The following is an 18,812-nucleotide window of genomic DNA, read 5'->3' on the forward strand; positions in this document are numbered from 1 at the left end:
GCAATGCTATTGTCATATGACGGACAACTGGGTACATATCGTGCGCGTTTCCATAAAAACAAGTGGTGAAACTAGCGCCCATTCTAGAAAATTTCTCCCTCTGCCATTGCTCTTTCTTGCCTTCTCACGATGTAAATTGATTCACACCAATTGTTACCAAGGTACTGTTGAGGTGGCCTACTCAAAGAGATGCACTCATTAGATACAGCAGTATACTCTAGACCAAGAGGTAAAATCAATCATACAGTGGATCACAGCTCGCAACACGTGGTAGGAGTCAGTCCTGCGCCTCTCTTAGTCTTCTTTTTACTGCTTCAGGTCTTCCCTTGTTATAAACTCACTTTTTTCTTCCCCTTTGCATGCCACATGCACGGCGACGTTCGCATAATGCACTCTGCTGTACAGAGGTATAAGCAGTTAACAACAGGCTCAATAATTGTAATAAGAAAAACTGCTTTCGTGGTAGGTGGCTATGGCATGCACTGGTATTTCTCGTGTTTAATGTCCTTTTTTTCTGAGGTTTTTGTAAGAAATAAAAATTGCTCCTTTGCTTTTCTTTCCTTCAGTTTGCGGGCTTCCAAACTTTCTTGCACTCCGCACCAAACACTTCAGCTGCTGTGTGGTACTGGTCACTGAGAGCAGATTTGGTTAAATAAAGGAAAGACTACAGACACTGCAAGGTATCCCCTCTTGTTCGCTGTTATTAGAGCTCTACGCAACGCGTTACAAGTACTAATTGATTATTTCTAACGAATTCTTTATTAAGCCGCCTCATGCAGCCAGTGGGAAGATGATGCTGACCAGCGCCTCCCTGGAATAAGAAGGAACTGCTGCTCACCATCGCTAAGGTATCAAAAGAAGCCACTGGGACCCTGTAATAACGGCCCTACCTGCAACAGCTCTAGCGACCACTACTATCAATAAATAAGTTTTCATACATTAATTTATTCATTCAGTGTACACCCTTGATTGAAGGTATCCTATGAATTTTAATTTTATTAATTTTAATTTAACGCCAGGAGCAGCTTTTGTCTTTATTCGATTTTTACAAGCTCACAAACAGGTCTGCTCTCTTGTAGGGTAGAGCACTGTAAACTGTAAGAGAGTTAGCACTGTAAACTGTCCCCTGATCTCCGAAAATACTAATTTTGAACTGGGTTTCTAAAGTATCTCAGGTGCACAAAAAGAAAGAAAAAACGTGGGAAAGGACTGAGTGCGCATATTTCATGGAATGTGATGTTTAGTATTTAGAAAAAATTTTCTTTACATATGTACACATGCCAAGGTTACCAGGTACAGTGACATTTTCAAGAACACATGACAATAAGCATGTAAGGCGAGCCAATTAAACAACTACCATAAACATCTCTAAGTAACTAATAGGAATTGCTCGTGGGCGATGTAAAACAGGATAGAATACCTATTGACACAAGGGTGAAAAGGCAATAATTTGACATTGAAATATTTAAAAGGAGACCTTAGCGCCAGTTTGGCCTAAAAACCAGGACAAGACGACTATTGACTATTGAGGACAGACGAAGCTTGGGCCTTGTCCCTTTATTTGCCATGTGCCTTCCCTTGACTTTGGCGGGCGCAGCTATTGAGCGACTAATCGCAATAGTAGCCGATTACTTTTCTGCAATTTTTCAGTAGTTTTTCTGCAGCTGCATTTGACCGCTTTAATCAATTACACTTCAGATGAAGCAATTATAATTGCAATTGGTTACTTATTTCCTGTAACGTGTACTTGAAAATAGTTTAAGGCTTGTCAAAATGCATGTTCAGGAATTCATAAACTTTTCAGACGTGTAACGCCATCGGTTTCATCTTCTCCCAGGCTCCTCCGCTTCACTTCGCTTCACTGAAACATTGCCATGTTGTACAGCATAAAGCACGCATCATAAATGCTGAAGAATTGTATTCATACAATTCTTTTTTCCCGCATAAGTGGTTCTTGTTTATTAACCGGTGTATACGAGTCGGATAACCAGTCACCAAAACAACAGCAAAGCAAACGAGAATCTTTAACTTATTTTTGCCGTAAGGTACCTTGACTAAAGGATTTCACAATAGCTGACGCAACCTGTAACTTCCAGAAAGCTGCGTCGTATTTGTTAAGCAGAAGTTTCGTTCCTTGGAATCGTTCCTCGCGCCCCTCGTTTCTTCCTTGGTCGTATGTGAGAAAATATAAGAAAGTAACTTTGAAAGGAATCTTCTACTCTATTATATTGCTCACTGGAAGTAATGGGAACACCTCATTCCCTTTGAAAACTTCGACACACACACACACATAATACGTGGGCGTCTGAACACCCACATATAATGTTTCTTTTTGCTGTCAAGCGGATCGGAAAAGCAATACACCGGGAGAGGGCCTAGCTGCGATGCATAAAATGCAAGTCACGTACGGATTAAGGAACTGATGGGAAATGTCTTGCGGAAGAGTTTTTGCGAACTTTTTCACTTCCTTGCTTGGTGGAGTGGAATAGGAAATGCGTATTGAAAAGCCCTTCGCAATTCCAGTCACGTGAGCATGCGCTAGTTAGGAATGTGCGATCCGGGTGAGATATTACTTGTGGATGCATTTAAGCAGATCGCGGGTTGCGTGGGCTCCGTGAGAAGCAGAGCAGGATGAGAACAGGGGTTATAATGACAGAATGGTAGCAGAAAAAAGGAAAAGAATACTAATGCGCATGACCATGCAAAGAAGCAGATCACTGCTACACTGCAAAGAATGATCAGAAAAAATACAAAGCGTTAGAATAGGGTGATCCAAGAGATGAGGGTGATCCAAGAAATTCCGGTTGTCAAAATGCGCCTGCGCAGAAGGCAAGACATGCACTGCGCCTTGGATTAACGTTAGCGCCGCTTTCTTCAGCACTGATCCGTCGTTGCCGCTGCATTGTGTATCACGTTCACGGCAATCCAATGGAGCTCGAAGCTTTTGTTTTGTGCGAAGATTCCCGCACCGCTGAATTTTAGCTCTAAAACATGCTTATATTATCATGCTTACAAATTTACAGAGCTGGTAGGCTTAGTGAGCATGCGTCGTTTGGTTGCTATGAATATTAGACGTCGTAAAGCGCGTAAGTTTCAAACAGGTTAAAAATTCTGGTTCAAAAAGGTGTCACAAAGAATTGACGTTCTGTTAACACTTAGCTTTGTTATTTTTTCAGTAATTATTATTTATGTGGGCATGAACAACGTAAAAATAATTACATTTTCGATAGTTACCATTGCTCGTTCCATCCGAAATGTCCCTGCATGTGGCAAAGAATCTAAAAAAGGTGAAAAGCACTCCTTGTCCTGTTGCGCTTGTTTCAGTTATTATACGCAAATTTAGTGCTCCAGGAAAATAACCAGAAATATCAAACAAAAACATTTTCGCGCGTTTATTTCTATTTCTAACATTTTTCGACTTGCCGTACTGCCGCTGCACCCAGCGAATTGAAGTCTGGCGTCGATGCTGGCAGAAAGGCTCTACACTAAAATCTCCCCGTGCACGTGCAGGTATCGTTGGGGTGCCCGACTATGGCCTTTGCGCCGCCCAGCGTTGGATTTCAGTACTGAAAGACTCTCTAGTGATGTACCTTTAAACGCTTCCTTAACAGTCTTGAGTATTTTTTGCTCTAAAGAAAAGAAAAGAAGAAATTAACCCGATTTCGCGAGAAGGAGGGTCACTCGCGCTTAAGATACGGTTTCACAGTAGTACATGAAGTGACAGAGTGACATTCACTGACGCACCTTCGGCTGGAAGTACGGCTGCTGACGAGGTTGATTTTTAAAACTTGTGTTATTTCCTTCATTTTTTTGATTTTTGATAATAAGTTGCAATTTTCAAAAGTTTGGTTTATGTGGGTTTAAAGTCCCAAAACGACTCAGGCTATGAGGGACGCCGCAGTGAAGGGTTCCGGAAATTTCGACCACCTGGGGTTTTTTAACGTCCACTGACGTCGCACCGTACACGGGCCTCTTGAACTTGAAAAATCGGTTTTGAGAATAGAGAATGGCGCAGCAACTGTCTCAGTTATCTCGGTGGACACCCGAACCGCGCCTTAAGGAAGGGATAAAGGAGGGAGTGAAAGAAGAAAGGAAGAAAGAGGTGCCGTAGTGGAGGGCTCCGGAATAATTTCGACGACCTGGGGATCTTTAACGTGCACTGACATCGCACAGCACACGGACGCCTTTTTGCGTTTTCGCCTCCATCGAAACGCGGCCGCCTGGGGTGGGTTCGAACCTGGGTACTCCAGCTCAGTAGCCGAGCGCTCTAACCAGTGCGCCACCGTCCAACGAAATTCGACCGCTACAATCCATTGTCGAACCCGCGTCTTTCGGGTCAGCAGCCGGACGCCATAACCACTGAGTCACCGCGACGGCAAGGAATTATGAAAAGGAATGATCTTTAATGTGGAGTAAGGAGGACAGGGTCGCCGCAACAACCAGTCTTTCACCTGCTATAAATGCACAAGGTAAGGACAGAGGAAGTACACGATGAAGATGCAAGCTAAGATGGCACAGACAGGTGGGAACTATGGGTTGCTTTCCAGATCCCTTTGGTGATAGGCCTTGTCCGCTAAGATTGAGCCCACAACGAAAGCATACTCGGGCGCAGCGCTGGTTTAGTGTCGAGGAGCTAGAAATAAACAAAGGAAAGCGAAACAAAGTCTTCACATTGTAAAAACCCAACTCTTTGTTAGTAAGCGCCCAATCAGGAGAAGGCTGCAATGATGTTGCATTATTCCAGTTTCATTCATTTAAAAAAACGGAACGTAATGGAAATGGCCATGATGAATGTGCTCGTCTTCATGCCAGTTGTGCTCGCAAAAAAAGCCCGAACGCGAGAGAAGGCAAAAAAAAGTAATCTGTCCTGCAGTACCCGAATCAAAATTTACACCACCTTTAGGGCGTGAAATCTAGGATACCACTTGAGATAAGATTTGCTGTTGGAGCCCGCGATGATTGGAAGGTTGTTGCTCCGTAACTGACGCATATCACGGGCTTATAGGCTCACTCCAATTGAAATCATAAATATACATGAAGTGAAAAGAAGAAAAGCGACTGAGATAGTTTTAGGCCGGGCTGCAGTCGTTGAAACTTACACCTCCTGAAACTGCCACATTACTGCGTTCATAGGTATACGCGCGCACTCGCTAACAGAGAATGCTCGGCCGAAGAGGCCATTTGATCGCTTCAGTGGGGAGAATCGCCTCGGCTGGGAACCGGCGATGCGGTTTGGCGGTCATCGCCACATGTCCACGTGGCCACGAGATGAAATTGGTTCTCAGTGACTCGAGGGTTTTCATTTTCCTCGCTTGAACGGGTACAGCGAGAGAAGTGCAGTGGAGACACCAACTCGGCAGCAGACATTCGCAGCCCAGGAAAACAAATAGCGATTCCACACAAGATGTGGCTAGCTACGTCGGCGTGGGGAGAGCGAACGACCTGGCTCCGCGTCTCTCGGGAATCGGTTGTGTGACGCCTCAGAGTGGTAGTACGCGGTAATTCTTCGTGGTCTTGCCGTAATGGCTTTCGGACATTTCTTCGAAGGCAGGTATCAGGCGAGATGAACCTCGTTCTTATTTTTCTTTTTCGCAGTCTTTTCTCACAAGTTACTTCACTTTCTCTTTGCAGTTGTGCTCTTCGATGTGTCGGCTAGCTAGTTCGCCACCATTTGTAGCCGGACGTGGTGAAAGAGTGTCCGTTATGCGTCAGGAAGTTTAATGGACAATACTGCCTGGAAGGACGATTGAAAACGACCAAGAAAACTGAAGTGATCCTCGTTGGTGTACAAAATTTGGAGCTCAGTGCGCTGGGTAATTCAATGCTTACACTTGGATAAAAAAATCTAGAATGAGAGAAGACTAAGTCACCTCAGAGAAGGAAAAAAAAGAGGGAGGGTGCACTTAAGCGTCGCCTGAAAGTTATGACAAGATAACGCATTTATTTTCTTCAGCGCTCTAGGCTCCTCTTTGCGTATCATTTCGCTGATACGGACACTGTTCTTTTTCACCTACAGTCACATAACGCTTAATGTACTATTGAGTAAAGAGCGAAAGCCTTAGGGTTTCCTGCCGCGTGAGTGCGCCTTCTTTCTCACCTAGGGTCTGCTTACCCAAATGGAATTCATCGAAATACTTTATATTCGTCTATTCATAGTCCGAAGACTGTCTATATACCAAATTCTTTAGCAGTGTATGGCCATAATTGTCTATAGCTGTCTATAGGATTTGTATTGTCGGCAGACTAGATTAATAAGATTTGTTCATATAAAGTCTATAGACTTTATTGACGCACTTCTATCAACAACAGTCTATACAGTGCCTAAAGAAGGTTTTTTAAGGGCACATGCCACTGTATGCGGAACGGGTCAGTCTCTAAATTAATTACATTTATAGATCGCGGGGAGTTCCCATAACACTACTGACGCAGTGGCACGGCGGTTATTCTAACGCCACTGTCCCGGCAGATGACTGTTTCAAACACAGCGACAGGTGGGGCTTGTGAAAACCAGGTGTCTCTTGCCAACACCCCCTAAGGCTCATGCGAAGTGCCACGACGGTAATGCGGCAACTGCAGTGAATCTATTTGTATTAATTTCATTGCCACGATGATTGACCGCCCACTACCCGCTGGGCTGATTGCAACCTACCATGGTGGTCGGGCATTGACGACGCCGCAACGTCACGTGACCTTTCTTGGCCAATTGTTAATTTAACTGCCAGCTGCCACGGTGGGTAGTTAGTTTGTAATCCGGCAAACAGGTTGCCACTTGTCCCAGTGGGCAGGTTGTGATGACGTCACAAGATGAAGTGACCCTGGCGGCAGGTAAGCCACTTGATTTTTCTACGGGCCAACGGCGACGACGGGTTTTGTGATGAATGCGTCCGTTAACGCATCGCATCATTACTTTATGACCTACGAAACACTTTCAAATAGAAGTACGGCAGAAGCTCTCTGTATCGAGCTTGAGCAAAATATTTGAGCTTAACACTGACTACTCGGCCACTTAATTAGCAGCGTCGCTTGCAAAAGGGAAAACAGATTTTTTTTTTGATGGCTTGGATTTGGCGTACCAGGCGGCAGGTCTCTTGTAATGAGCAAACCGAGGAAAGGGCGCTGATTATATGCGGCAGAAACCTCTTGGGCATTGGCTTTGGCTTCGTCCAAATCGCAAAGCACCGCAGAAAGCAAATAATGGCGTCAATTTGGGACATCATCCTTACTCAGAACATGAAAAAAAAAAAAAGAACAGCAGCGTTAAGCACAACTGCCGGTGATTTCAGCGCCTCTTCTGGATGTCCTGCACCCAACGGCTCGCCTATAAGCGGGCGTAGTTGAGGCCGGAATGAGCGCGCATGAGAGCATGCATAATTTATCCAGATCAGTTTTTTGCGGCTTGAATGAACACGTGAAAACAAAGTTCAAATTTAAGTTTTTCGAAAATTGCATCAAGTGGCATATGGCTTGAAGCTGCACAAGACCCTTTTTGAAAATTATTTTGTCATTCGTACCATTACATCCCATCATCCCTCCTCCCCAGTACATGGTCGCCAACCAGAGCACCCTTCTGATTAACATCCCTGCCTTTCCTTTTCCTCATTTTTCCTCTCTCCCTCTTCTTTACTCAATAAGCTTCTATGAAGATATTTTTAGAATATTGGGCTCTGTAAAAAATGAATGTAGATTAAGAATTATACTTATGTCGACACTGCTTTTGATCGCAGGAATGGAACTTAATCTTCAGTATGGTAAAAGAAAAAAATTAGTATAACTTTAAAATTTTGTTCACTGGAGCTGAAGGCGCAAGAAAAATTATACAAAATAAATATTTCTTCTTTCCATGATTGGTCCCTATCTGAACCTACATTCGGTTTGCAGAGTCAATCTGAATTGAATAACCGCCGAGGTGCAATTGGCAGAGAAATGTGAGACGCTAAGCTATTCTTTTAATTCCGCGAAAATGGCAATATTTAACCTGCACCAAACATTTTAGTGTATCATGGGCAATCCCCAAGGTATTAACCCTTTAAATGCGAAATTAATTCCAGAATAACGTACCAAAACCACCAAATTTTTGACGATTTTTAGCGCCAATAACTGTTGTCGCACTTAACAGACGTGCTAAAGGTACAAAACGCGTTTCGTTGGCAACTACCTCCCTCGAGTGCTGACAATTGCAATTAACGTAACCGCCGACCATAACTGCTCTTTGGCAATGGAAGCAGCAGCGCAAAATCGGACCTGTCAAGCGTGACGAGTACAGCTCGGGGTTGCTCTTTAAAGTGTTGAAGAGAGCCGCCCAAAAGACTTGCAGCTCCGAGAAGCCCTCCGAGGAGCGACAGCCACTGTTTACAAACTGCATGTTCTCCAAGGGCTCCGTGACACGCAGCTACTGTTCTACATATCTCTCTCTCCGAGCTTTAAGCGTGAAGAAAGTGCTTAGTTATGATCCTTACGAACACAAGCACTGAAAAGAACTGGCGGACGCCCTTCTTGCCCCTACTCGTTAAAAAATAGTGTAAGAAAGTATAGAACGCGGAACGCTAAGTATAACTCCGTAAGAAGTGCTCCTTGTTCGTCCAGCGTTTTTCGTTCTGTTTTTGACGATTAAAAGGCTTGAACCAAATTGGTCATACGCGATCTCTGACATCGCGTGTTTCCTGGCACCCAGTGTGGAATGTGCTTAATAAATACATGCACCATGTGGGAGTGGCCCCCTCAGATTCACTACCACAAAATGAGGTTTCTCAGAGGTTCACCATCTGTCTTAATATTACCATCGCTTTCACAAAATCTGTTAGTGTAGCGCTGTGTGATGCCGCCGCCACCCTGCAATGGACCCCCGCCTGCTAACCACCCACCTTTGTCTTCACTCATATCCACCCTCCAGAATTACCCACCCACTAGCAACTACAAGACTCGCCCTCCAGAAATTTTCTCCGCCCCCAACCACTTACTACCACCCACGATAAGGCCCCGGGCGACTACCCATCCTCCTTTGTGCTGTAGTCACGATCGCTGTCCATAAGCCTGAGCCCAGCACCGACCAACCAACCTCCACCGTGCAGAAGCTTCACAAATCACCAACCCCACCCCTCAGAATGCCGTACTCACCATCCAGCTAATCACTTGCACCCTCCAGACGGCTCCTCTCACTATAGAAGCGCACGCAGCACAGAAACGAAAAAGCGACGGTGTGAAACGCAATTAAAAGGCGCAGCTTTCAAGCATCAGGTTTCATGATCGTCCTGAAAATTTTTTTCGAACCACTCATGCAGGCTTACTTAGTTTCTACCTGAAAACTAGCAAATCTGATTAAGGCTGTTTTTCAGCGACCGAGAGAGGCAAGTGCTGTCCTCCAGAAAGTACTATTCATTGTAATTTAGGAAAATAAATATGCACATAAATTGCAAGCACAATAAACCTTTCCTTCAGTTGATGACAGAAGGCATACAATTGATGACAGAAGGCACGCTGGAGCTAAAGCGTATATCGGCTCATCGATCGCCACTGCGTGCTCGATCGTTGCCGCTTTGAAAGCAATACAAAGCAGATACGAGTGCCACCCGTAAGCGAAGGCCATTGCTGAAGCCCCAGCATTGAGCTTGCGATCCCCAATGGCACGTGTCGGCAATTTCCTTTGTCCGCAGCCTGCGGACTCATCTAGCTAACAAGCTGTACTCTTTATTCATTACCGGGAAGAGCCAAGATACGACCAGAGCCGAATAGGTAGGCCTAATGACGCCACAGGTTTCCAGTTTTATCAATCGGCATGTGAACACCGCGAGGATTAGAACCTGTTCTTTACCCCCGAGGCACCAAAGCCTCTGCTTTCACCTTTATGTTCCCTCTTCCATTGATTTCTTCTCCTTGTGTTCCGGTGCTGTTCACAGCATTCTTTCGGCGCATTATCTGTATGCTGGAAAACAAGAAGCTTGCACGCTATACATACAGAGTTGTGTGCCCACTAGAGTTGTCAGGCGAAAGGCATTACCACATCCTCAATTTTGTCGCAGCATAATGCTTTTTGCAATGATTTCCCCCAAACTACCGGGGGGACTGGTTGCTGGCTCGAAAGTTCATTACGGGTCTTTTCCTAAGGTGAATATGTGTGAGTTACACGCAGTGCGGAACTTCTATTTGACACCTGAAACTATCACTACAACTGGGTCTTTAAATTCTATGGTTATTTTACAATTATTATTCTATTTCTTTATTTTGCATGTGTATAATGGAAATTGGTACGAACTCTTTTAAATGACCGTCTGTCGCAAGCTATTATTTCACCGTATCCTTGGCTAAAGCGAGCTCTAGGCTTTTACTTATTTGCGACAAAAGGCTTGCGCCTATAGTTATTTTTGTTCGTGCTGCTGTCAGGGTCTTTTTTAGTGAATTAGCGTTAAATTGACTGTCTCCAAGCTTGGCTTGTTGCTTTCATCGCTTACAGTTCGGTTATTGGTCAGTTAGTCGTGTTCCATAATCCCGAAGTTTTCATTTAGTATTAAGCCTTTTATCCGCTGATGTTTCTTAACAGGATCTTTTGTTTTCACTGAGAGTTTGCCCCTTCCATGCATCTATACCCTGCCCCCTGTCTGAAAAATTACATTTTCTGATGATTACACCGCAGCTGTTAAATCCCATTCCTGGGTTGAGCGTCATAGAGTTCTCATGGTGTAAGTGTAATAGAGCAAGGAGGCAACGCGGTGGAGAAAGTTTTAAAATTCCAATCGGTGTAAAGAGGTAGCGTTATGGGGATCGGCTTTAATTAGATAGCGGAAACGATGGTACAGTTAGGACAGAATTGAAGAGATGACCTCGTGCCACCCGCACTCGCCTCACGCCAGCTTTGTTGTCTTCGGATAAAGTGGCATTCGGAACTGATACATACCACAACTTACTGCGATAGAGCTTATATATGCTTCCATTTCGACTTACCTATGGCGTGACCCTGCCGAGAAAAACACAGAATGCATTAGTACCTTGCTACTCGGCAGAGACCCCGAATGGCAAGCGGACCTCTGGCCTCGTTCATTTTAAATTTGCTATTTCTAGTTTCCTGTGGTAATTAATGAGATGAAACACATTTATATATTACTTGGCGAAAATAAACACGCTATGAATATGTTACACGGATTCATATCAGAAGCAAGTATTTTTGCATATATTTCGTATCTGCTTTTCATCGCTGGAGCACATCCATGTTGCAGCTTCAAACACTGTGCTTCAGGTAACGATTATAATAGCTAACTTGATCCACACAGCTTGTTTAACTAATTTAACCGTTCGGTTACGACGTTTGAAAGGTAACTTTACCCCCAACGTTGTTTACCAAAATTACACTGCCCAACTATTACTATATAGAGATTGACTCTGCAAGCTCCAGTGCTGAGAGCGCCCTACATATATTGGGTACGCCTGCGAGACTCGTGAACAAAATGTGATTGCGTGCGCAGAGCTAGTTCCTTTTCGATAGCTTTGACGCTGCGGCGCCAACAACCGGTGATGCTGCTCATGCAAAGCTGCTGTTAGAAACGAAAGGCGCGAGCCTATCACGCGTGTAGTACAGCGCAAACCGATAAAGTTGGACCAGTCTAGAGGTGAAAATGCCCAGAAGCCATTACTACGAATGCATTAGACTACCATTATGGAAACTCCTCACGCTGGAAAACGTTTTATAAACAATGAACTAATGATAGATACGCATATGCCTTCGCATTACTGCCATCAGTGTGTTTATAGACGGTGCGACAGAAACCGCAGTGCCTGGACTGCCAAATGGTTTCGAGACACGAAAGCCATTTTTATGCTTACGTTAGGAGTGTTTTCCTTGGTGGCGCGCAATGCGAATAATGAGGGCATTGTAGGTGAAGTGCAGCTTGTCAACCGATCTATAGGAGGGCTACTATGGCCCATTATTGAGAAATCGATCTCACCGAAGGGTTGCACAACGGGGCAGGGAATTCAATTTGAAAAGAAAAGAAGCAGAAAAGGTTCATTAGCGAGCCTTTAGTTCAGAATTTTGGCTCACATGCGAAAGGCCAATGCGGTAGATGGCGTTCAGTTATTATATTAAACATGAGATGCTTGCTAGTTTTGCCGTAGGGGATATGGCAGACTTTTTGCTCTTTGACTTTACTTACATTTCTTACGCCACTTCCTTCTACTGCAGACGAAATGTTTCACCTTGTATTTTAACGAACTCACTTTACTCGTGTGATTAGAAAAGCCGGTGCACTTCCGCTTACCCTAAATATAAATACGTCGATGCATCTGAAAACACTTTTGTTACGGCTCCTGGCAGAACGACAACTTCAAGCGGAAGCCTCTTTTTCTCCCTGGCACTTTTGACCTGTAAACTGCTTTCGTTCCAGTAATGTGCTTTTGAGTGCAGGATTCTCAGGACTTACATGCTGCGCCCAGCAGGAAAAAATGCTTTATGAATAATAGTTTTTCCTGAAGTCATTGATTCCTGTAGGCAGCAATAACAAATACGCTGAGGTCACCTTTCTCCTGGCCCAGTTTTGGTGATTTCAACAAGTTATGTGCACTGGAGAGGTTGCTTTGCCTGCAAGCTTCTCGAAAGCGAATGTATTTTGGCGTGATGTACGCAAAATTGGTTCGGCCACAGCGCCGAGGGTAACTGCGTCTTTAGAAATTCTAAAAACTTATATGGATACTACTTACGGTGGGCTGCATGCCTCTCTATAAACAAGAAGGTTTGGTTTATGGTCGTTTAGCGTCCCAAAGCGACTCAGGCTATTAGGGAAGCAGTCGTGAATGGCCCAAAAATTTCGGCCTCCTGGGGTTCTTTAACGTGCACTGACATTTCAAAATACACGGCACTCTAGCATTTCACCTTCATCGAAATCCGACAGCCACGCCTAGGGTCAAACCCGGGTCATTCGGGTGAGCAGCCAAGGGAAGTAACTACTGAGGCACCGCGGCGGCTGTAATAAACAAGAAGACTAACAGCAATAGTTGGAAAGGTAATCATTCAGTATTAGTTAACCAGCCCAGTTGATGACACGTATTAGCCTGTATTCTGATGCGCTGCACCACGGATAATGTCATGCTGTGAAAAAAAGAGCTCTTCTAGCACGAAAAAACTATTTTTCAAAATTGCAGACACCTTAGGTGAAACATCGGCTGTGTAGAGGTTGGTTATATTTTCTATAACCTAGTTGATGGTGCGATTATGGCCTATTGTCGAGTAGTCTTTACGAAAGCCAGCCTAGTCCTTTGGTTGACTGAATTCTGTTAGTGTATAGCTAAGTAAATAAATTGTAAGAACGACAGTAAGCTGATCGGTCTGTAATTTTATGAAGTTCCTGATATCCCCCATCTTATCGATTAAAACAATGTAAGCACACTTCCATCACTTCGGTACGCTCGAAGTCATGAAACACTGTGGACCGCAGGCTGCCAGTTTTGCCAGCACAATCTTCTCACCATCCTTCAACAGATCTGCAGTAACCTGGTCGTCACCGGCTACTTTCCCCCCCTGTATTGCTCGTAAGTGTTCCGTTACTTTCATTTTTGTTAACGAATGTATGTCCAACTTCCAAGCCTCACTACCTCCGTGATAAGGATCGTTATTAGTTCGGCTACTGTATAAATCTGTCGGCAGCTATAATTAGCAAAATCCATATTAGTAACAATATTTACCCTCTTGTCTTTTAGCGCGTACATTTTATTTTTGTCTGCCTAGTTTCCTGTCGACCGCTTTTAGGCTTCCTGTATTTTTTATCGCGTGCTCGATTCTCTGCATATTATACATACGATTTTTGAGTAGCTTTGACACCTCTGCCATTGTTTTTTGCTTATGGGACTAGAGGTTTTCATACTTTGGCGTTCCTGAATGAGACCTTTCGTCGCCCGAAAGTGCTTATCAGTAACCTGTCTAGCTACCTGCCCCTTATTTCTATCGCGGACTCCTTAATGATATTTGCAAGATTATAATTAATTCCCTCAACACGTCATCGTTCTCTGTTAATGCCGAATATCTGCTCTCCAGCAAGATTGCAAATTTCTCTACTTTTTCTCTAACCGCTAACTCCTTGATCGGCTTCTTCCTAACTAGTTCCCTTTGTTCCCTCCACATATATCAGGTAATTTTAGGCCTAACCATCATGTGGCAGCTACATGTTCCTTTTCCGAGCACCTCCATATTCTGCACAATTCTAGATGCGCGCTTAATGGTCCACTAAAGAAGATTTTGAGCTGGTTCTTCTACCACAGGAATTCGATCTACACGTTCCAAGCATTCTTAGAAACGACGAGTTATTGTACTGTGGGGCCGATTTTCCTATAAATTCGAATTAAATGTCCACGCTCCAGCTTTTTTTTTAACTCACCTCCGAAAGCAAGAGGAGTCAACCCACGCATGGAGTGCCTTTCAGCAAGTCGCGTGGGGGCTTCACTTTTGCTTTTATTTTTTAGGTATTCCTGAATAAAATTTCAGTCGCAGACAACACAGCCGCAAACGAGACCTACGGAAATAAAAATACGTGTGGACGCTTTGCTTTACGTATGCCTCCCCCGATGGCAGAGCGGCCAGCCGCCACGCGACTGCCTGAAAGGCACTCTATGCGTTTGTTGACTCCTCTTAGTTTCGAAGGTGAGTTAAAAAAATAAATGTTGGGCAGATTACACTTTCGTGTAAGACTGATAACACAGCGATGCTGTTTGAGTTGGGTTTGACTAAGTTAACCGTGATTATACTCGTCAATAGTACCCCCCCCCCCACCTTCCAAGATCAACGAACACACATTCATCAGTACGTACAGCCGGCCAAATCTTCAGCTGGCGTGCACGACGGCCGCTTTTACTGCACTCCTGCTCTTCACGACGAAGCAAACTTGCGGAAAGCTCAATATTAAGCACGAGGATAGTGAGCCTATGCTTAGATTTGATGTTTTCGCAAGTTTGCTTCGTCATAAGCTGCAGGAGCGCGGAAAACACGGCCGCCACGTACGCCAGCTAAAGATTTGGCCGGCTGTATAAGTGTTTATTTCAGTACTACCCACGGAAGCCTGACGCCCCTGTCGGAGCGGGCAAGAACTAATGCAATAGTTGTCGTCCGCTCTGACAGGGACATTAGGCGTCCGTGGATGACATCATTACGGAGAACACAGCCACCGTTGTGCACGACTAACGGAACAACCTCCGGCTTAAACAGCATAGCTATTAAAAAAAGGCGGGAGCCGGAACGTTTAATTCGATTGAATAAGAAAATTGGCCGTACAGGACAATAATTCGAAGTTTCTAAGAATGCTTGGAGGGTGTAGATCGAGTTCCCGCGATAAAAACGCGAGCTCAGAGCACGAGCTTTAGTGCACCTTTAAAGATTGCTCCAGCTAAAGAAGATATACGTAAAATTAAGAAATTCAGGAATTGAATTTGAGCAGCACGTAGTCTGCTTGAAGATATTTGATATGCACGTAATTGGCCGCTGCAGACATCTGAATCCTCAGGTCAGATGCTCAAGACTGCGTTACGACTGCATCGCAATCCCGCCTCAGACCTGGCTAACTTTCAGTGAGCTGGGGTAACATGGCCACAGAACGGCCGCAAAGTTTTCTCAACGAACACCCTTTTGAGTTGAGTTGGAAGTGATCAGCTGGCGCCCTCCCTGTGAGCAAGCTCAATAGCGCGCGTATGCTTCACTTAGTGTGTATCAGTTATTGTGTCAGTGTCTCCTGGAGCAGCTTGACCTCACAGCCTTGGTGAAAAACCTTGGGGCCATAAGGCATCGATCCTTTTGAGATGCGTATGGGGCGTGATATGACTCCCAGAATATCGCGTTTTCGGAGCAACACCAACGAAAGTCGTAATGAATCAACATAGTAAACTATAGAGTAAAACAGTAGCGCTACTTTGCAGATAATTTGGAGAGATAACCAGAGCAGCCTGATTGTGGTTAACAAGTGCGCCCTGGTCGCCGACCTTCCCAAGGGAGAAAGGGGAGGGTGGCGAAGTGGAGATTACATGTGTCTAAGGATAGGACCCCAGCCTGAGTTATGCTTTCGGATAGTTCCCGAAGCGACTTAATTCCTCTGAGCCCAAGGTGAATGAGAAGACGCTTAATGTACGTGACATGGAGAGAACCAGGATGCAACGTGCTTGGAGGTGGCCCTAGTAATAATGCCAAGCCACTCCCGCACGAGCGATATTGAAGTAATAATATTTAGCTTAACAAAGTGTGCACATTTAAAATCGAGAAGAAAAATGTTTGCAATTTATCTTCTGGTAACTTTACTACTTGTGTGGTTGGCGTGAATATTTACCCTCCCCCTTCCCAAAAAGGAAAAGGAACCACAGAAGCAGTCCTAAGTAACTGCAGTGTAGCGTACAATTATTATTAGCTATAGGTGATCCTTGTCGGGTGTCTGCGCTTTTAGTTTTTCTTATTTTCTTCTAGACTCTCGATCGCGTTCGTACTGTTCTCGCGGATGGAGGTACCTTGCAAGAAACATATTTCAGATTTCTTTTTCGTCAACGTATTCCCGTTCCTCACGACAAAAAAAGACGTGTTTTTTTGGTCTTGTGCAAATAATTAATAAGAAACAATTTAAATTTGTGGAGGGCACGTGTAAACTTGCCAACTTGTGTTATGTGCTAACGACGAAAGATACTTCCGCAAAAGAACCCGAGAGCCACCAGGGAAATGCAATCGGCTAAATCCCCAGTCATGTTGTCTAGAGGGCCTAAAGAACCACGAGGGGCGTAACGGTGCCTGAAACCGAACCAGACTGAAACATTAGCAAATGCTGAAAATTTACCTTGACGGAACGCATGAAAAAAAAAAACGAAGGAAACAGCTGTCAAAACATATTAACCACTACCCTTCTCTACACATTGCGGAGCTGGTTCTGACTATTCGGCTCTGATTGTAAGCAGCCATTTTTAGGAAAGATATAATAAATATTTGAAGGCTGCGTCATTTTCAAACGAAAAGCACGCAGAACACGTCGGCCTGCAAATTGTGCAAATTGAGCAAATTGAGCCTTGCTTTCTATATAGTGCCGATATAAAAGACTTTTCGATATGAAAGGCAGACCGGCCGCCCTCGTACAAGCTTGTCTTGCTTTCTACATTAGGTGGGTGGTAGATAAACGAAGAGAAAAAAAGGAACAACACCCTGAAAATGAAACCCACTTTGTAACCCGAATTTAATGCCGCAGCCGCAGTTCATTTTCTTTCGCCTTTTGAATCGGCGAAAGGGATTTCAAAGCGGACAATTGTTAGACTGTATTATTTAGCAGCTGACGCCTGTCCCCTACGCGTTACTCAATGCCACCAACGTGTGCTCAGTGTTATTCACTCTTGTACGGACACCTGAATTCAATCAACTGAAAGCATCCCCTCTCGCCGCTGTTACCTACCCCTCAGCCGTAGCGCAATTTAATTTCGAGATCGCATCGGGAGATGCCCACGCCTAAACAGAATGCAGCCGATGTCGCCGTCTTGTTCGTCGACAGAGGCTTTCTATGTTTGGAACGTGTCCGTATGTGATGTCGAAACGGCAGGTGTAGCGTAGGCAGCCAACGTAAAAACATCTGCTCGATAGTGGCTACTCCTTTGAGGTAAGGCTCGAGTGACGCGGTCACAGTGGGAAAGCTGCACTCAAGTGGATTGCCTAAAGTGTATGCCTTGCAGTAAGCACATATGTCAGGGGCTTTCAGTCTGTGGTAGTGACAACTTGAAGGTACCGTTACGTGGGACGCGCTTGCTGCAAGCACAAGAAGGAGATGAAAGAAGAGAGATAACAATGATATAAACCACTTTTGTGTATTCAACACCAGTGAAGGAGGCTGGCCTATGCCTAAGGATCACTCATTTTTTCCTGTTTTATTCGACGGAAGAAAGTTGCTAGCATCACATTTATCTGAACTGCGCCCCGTTAATAGGACAAGAATATCTGCTAAATCTTTCTTGAATGCAAGGTTTCCTCTAGGCTCATGAAATCAGAGAGCTAACTTCCAACACTAAGTCCATGCGCGTGCGCGGCACATTAGGAGTTGCAGTAGTTACTGTATCCGCTACTTAGATTTAAAGGGTGCATCAATTGTTATTAAGGCAAAAGCCTTTAATGCCTCATCGTTGTCGACAGAAGGTTGTCAGCAGAGGTGTCACGCTTTCTCTGGTCAGACAAGAAAAAAAATCTTTGTGCACGATACGATTCGAAACACCAACCTTCCTTTTCGCAGCCGAGCGTGCTAATGGCTACGCTACTTCCTGCCAACGCATATGTATTTCTGCTTGTCTAGGACACTAGAGAGTGTTTGCAGAAAGGCGTCGAATCAGACGGATGCCTCCCAAACGCCCTCCAGTGTCTCCAGCATTTAAGATTCACAAACACTTGTGTACTTAACATCTTAACCACTCATCAGTGACACAAGCAGCAACACCGCGCTAAAGGCGTTCGCCTCACCACACTTTAGGTCAACAAAGTGACCCCCTGAATTTTTTTGATCCCTGAAAATAAGGTTTCTGGCTATTCTCCGATACATGCACCGAAACTACAATTACACGAGAAACTCAATCTGCTGTGACAAGAAATAAACTGGTGCCGTTTATGGAGGCCAGCCTAGTTTTATTAGTTAGCAAAAAGTGTGATAACAGCAGGTCTTTTATGAGCACTGCCCATTTTTTATTAGATAGAACACACGATTTGTAGATCCATATTACAGCTACATATTGAGGGCTTCTAAAATTTAACTACATGATACGTAGTCTTGGCTCTAAATTTTGATCATGGAAGAGAAAGGAAAAAATGGTAGCTTAACAGTGCAACGGCACGAGGCGAAACA

This window comes from Amblyomma mixtum, chromosome 5 (assembly GCF_055824585.1).
Source record: "Amblyomma mixtum isolate Tamu chromosome 5, ASM5582458v1, whole genome shotgun sequence".
Taxonomy (NCBI): Eukaryota; Metazoa; Arthropoda; class Arachnida; order Ixodida; family Ixodidae; genus Amblyomma; species Amblyomma mixtum.